Source organism: Tamandua tetradactyla, chromosome X (assembly GCF_023851605.1).
Source record: "Tamandua tetradactyla isolate mTamTet1 chromosome X, mTamTet1.pri, whole genome shotgun sequence".
Lineage (NCBI taxonomy): Eukaryota > Metazoa > Chordata > Mammalia > Pilosa > Myrmecophagidae > Tamandua > Tamandua tetradactyla.
The window spans coordinates 130,851,658-130,856,146 of NC_135353.1; the positions used below are offsets into that span (position 1 = coordinate 130,851,658).

The window sequence follows — 4,489 nt, forward strand, 5'->3', positions numbered from 1 at the left end:
CAAGAATGAACCTGGCCCTGATATCATGGATGAACTGACCAAAAGGGGGAAAAGAAGTAGAGTTTCAGTGGCTGAGATATTTCAAATCGAATTGAGAGGTCATTCTGGAGGTTACTCTTCCTCAAGTTTTAGTCAGATATTGCAAACTGCCACAATAAGGCAAACCCCATCCAACAGTGTTCCCGGAAACCCTGAAAGATATCCTGTGCTCTATAAATTTTTACTTATTAAGTTTGTTTTTCAGAGACTTGAAACCTCCAGGTTGTTCAAATGTCATAGAAGCTCTGAAACCCAGAAATACTGGACTCTCCAAGAATAACAACTGGTTTCATCAGTTCATGTCTTTGCCCCTTAATAACAATGCCCCTTTCCAGCCTTGAAGCAGCTAAAAGAGCAGTCACCCAGATATTCCTCAAGATTGAGAGATAATTATCAAATGAAAGGGATAAATTGTAACCAAGAAATCAGGATTTAAGGGATGATTTTGATCACTGAATCATAATATAAATATTCCTTTTTGCTTTCTGGCATGTCAGAGTAGACAGGGAAATATCTGAAATCTCTGAATTGTAATCCAGCTGCCTTGGTCTCTGATAATGGTTGTATAGCCCTTATCTTCTACCCCTGTGATTATAAAAACCTTGTGACTAACTTTCATCCATACCCAGTTATCCAGTTTTTCAACTTTAGAGTCTTGTAATACACTATAACAAACACTAAGGGTGTCACAAGGGTCTTGGGTCTGCCCAGAACTAACCCACCCTGAGTCCCAAACCATCTAGATAACCAAGACCAGATTTAACCTTAGTGGGCCTACCTAACATGTGCAGTAGCTTAGACTTTAACCTACAAGTCACCTACACCTCATTATGCCATTTTCTTTCATATATTCTGTGACTAAGCATGTAATCAATCTGCACATGCTCAATAATCAGATCACCTCTAATTACATCATCTGGGGCCACTGTGCTCATTATCTTAAACCCTGCCCACCTTTTCTCTAATAAAATTATCTGAATTACTGCATTTTGGTGAGAAGATTTTGGGCTGCTGGGCCATCTGCTCTCCTACTACACGTGTTGTAATAAACCCTTTCTCTCTTTGAGAAAAATAAAATAAATCTCCCTTGGAATATGAATGTGCTATATAATCCACGAGAACTTTGTTCCAGTGTTCCTAAGACCTAGAAACCTTCAATATTATTCTTAAAATTTCCAAATCTCTGTTATCTGTTGCAGTTACAACATTCATTGCATATGTTTTCCAGATGTTTTCTGGATATCCCAGGGCAGCTCTGATCTTAAATAAGCCTCTATCCCTGATACCATGAATCATCATTTTCCCATAAATTCCAAGATCTTGACAAATTATATCTGAATGAACCAAATCACTCTGCATATTTTGAGATCATAGGATTGAAAAAACAAAAAAAGGCACAAAAAGCCTCGCAATGTTTCACAAAGTTGAGCTCACAGTGACCCATATTCTGTTGAGGGAAGACTGTGTGCACAGCACATTTTTAGTCAGATTGCCTGTGGGCAAGGGGCCAGAGAGGACAAAGGAAAAACAGTTGTGAATATTTCTAGGCCTTTTTCCCTGAACAATTTCCAACTCCTTGAGGTATACTGATTGGCATTCAGAGGATGAAAGATGGTACCTAGAGCTCTACTGAAGTAAGATGAGTCAGAGCATGGGCCTGATTCAATGACTGTGGGGGCTAAGGATGAGAAACTAAGGTCACCAGGCAAGTCTACAGGTCAGGAACAGACCTAGCAACTGAGACAAGGCTGAGGGGCAGGAGATGGGCAGGACAAGACTGAGCATTGTGTGGAAGTGGTGGCTTTCTTTGGCCATCCATCTTGTAAAGTGTGCTAAAATGACCTGGATAAGGGAAACCCCCATCCCCACCCTTACCCCCACCCCCAGGCAGTGCAATGCTGGATAAGGCAGGGCAGAATCAAGGCTGCTCCAACATTGTCTGAGGAAAGACCTTTGCCTTTTCCTGAGAAGAAAGGCAGGTTTCCTCAAGTTTCTTCTGGTCTATGTTATCTTCCCACAGCACAAATTAGATAGACCTAGCCATTGTATCTGTCACAACCAGTACCTCCTCCACCATATTCGCTTGTTTCCCATCTCCAGTAGTTGGGTTGCTTTGGTGGGGAGTGTGGTAGCTGAATAATGACCCCCCCTAAAGATGTCTGTGTCTTAACCCCAGGAAGCTATGAATATGTTACCTTACATGGCAAAAGGAACTTTGCTGATGTGATTAAATTAAAGACCTTGAGATAAGGAAATTATCCTGTATTATCCAGATGGGCCCAGTGTAACCACAGGTGTTCTTATAAGTGAAAGAGAGAAGCAAGACTGTTAGAGTCAGGGGAGATGTGACAATGGAAGCAGGGATCAGAAAGAGAGAGATTTGAAGACACTATGCTGTTAACATTGAAGATATAGGAAAAAGCCATGAACCAAGGAATGCAGAAGGCCTCTAGAAACTGGAAAAGGCAATTAAGTAAATTTTTCCTACAGTCTCCAGAAGGGATGAAGCCTTTACTACCTTGATTTTAAGACTTCTGTCTTCCAATACGGTAAGATAATAAATAAATATGGGTTTTTTTCAGTTGTCATTTTATTTTAAGATGATACAACTAATTACAAATTTGAACTATAATTTGATAGTCTCTAGTCAGGCACAAAATTTCATTAAAAGCAAACTACTTATTCAAAAGTGATTATGAAACAACTGAAAATGCAGAGTAAGAAGAATGAGAAACATTTTACTGGCCCAATAGATTGTTTTATTCTCTTACTATGTCAAATTCTAACTTTTCATTTTCAGTTAGGGTAAACTGTAACTTCAGTAGACAGCAATACACAAAGATTTTGTCTCACAAACTATTTTCTATGTAGGCGAGTGAACAGTTTCTAGCTGTTGCAACTGGGATAGATGCATTTACAGAACTGGTTGTGACTAAGCCTTCTTTGTAAGCATCTTTAGATCTGCAATGCATTTGGCAATTGTCTCCTTTTCCTGCAGTGTAGAGATGTTCTGCATCACGTGCTATTGCACTCAGTTTATCATGTGTTCTTGTTCCTTTTGATGCATCATATTCTGCACAGAGATGTAGTCCAAGCAATTCTTTACCTCCTTATATACTTTAGGCAGCCATTTCTGGTAAGTAACCTCTAAGGCCATAGCAATGTTATTCCTCTGGACATCAAAAAGGTAATGGCGCTTCTGCACTAGTGCCTGCTGTGATTTCTTGAAGTCATTTGCATCGTGGATGCTTTTGATGGAAGCCTGCTTCACCTCTTCTAGTTGGGAAATTTTTTGCTCACTGAGTTTATCAGAAATTGTCCAATAGAGGCACTGTATTTTTTAGCTACATAGATGAGCAACCCTAGTGTTGATAAGGTAAAGAAGGTCTCTGGGGTAATTGCGTCTATTTCTTTAGATAGAAAATACAGGACAAGCCCAGTTCTGAGCATATAAGGTCCTGTGACACCAGTTTTAGGATAAAGGAACTGGAAGAATTCCTCGGGGATCAGCCCAAAGTGAACTTTTCCTCCATAGTCAGGAAGAGGTGGTAGAGGGGCAAAACTTGGCTGCTCTGTGTGAAAGAATCTTGTTGTCTGTAATATCCCTGGAACTAGGAAGGCTGCATTCTTCAGCGAAGCTGCTGCAGTGGCAGCAGAAAGTACCACTTGGGACAGCATGGTCAGTGAAGGTCCATGCAGAAGTCTTAGTATCCTTGTAACCCTAAAGGAATAAATGTTTCTTTAACTGTTTATTTTGAAATAGTTTCAACCTTACAGAAAAGCTGCAAAAATAATACAAACCCCTTACAGAGAACGCCAACATATCTCCACACCCTCAGATACACAAATCCACCAATTTTAACATTTTGCACCTTTACCATTCTACCATCCATCCATCTATCCATCTATCAATCCTATCTACCTTTCTTTCTTTCTTTCTCTCTCTCTCTCTCTCTCTCTCTCTCTCTCTCTCTCTCTCTCTCTCTCTCTCTCTCTCTCTCTCTCTCTCTCTCTCTCTCTCTCTCTCCCCCTCTCTCTCTCTCTCTCTCTTTCTTCTCAACATTTGAGAGCAGACTGCACACATCATAATCCTTGAACATGTAATCCTCCCATGTACAATAAATGTTGTTTTAAGTCACTAAATTTGTGGTAATTTGATATTGCAGAAACAGGTAACTAATACAGGAGAGAACAAAGCAGACTTTAGATGAACACAGCCAAGGCAGGAAGCGTTAGGAGATGTTGGGTGACTGGACAGGGGTCACTGGCAAAGGAATGCCATGGGGCTGATTAAACCCATGACCTTGCATGGGCCTAGAAAGTGGATTTGAGTTTTTCAACAGGAATAGGTGAAACAGTTGGGTGGAAAGGAGAGACTTAAATTATCTTTTTTAATTGTTTCCTTGGAGACCAAAAGCAAGTGAGCCCATACTTTGTATTACTCTTTTCC

At 40.3% G+C, this 4,489-nt stretch overlaps 1 pseudogene; it reads right to left on the bottom strand.

Moving 5' to 3' along the window:
* Positions 1-2,953: 2,953 nt before the first annotated feature.
* Positions 2,954-3,730, bottom strand: LOC143671217 (ATP synthase peripheral stalk subunit b, mitochondrial pseudogene; annotated as a pseudogene).
* Positions 3,731-4,489: the final 759 nt, after the last annotated feature.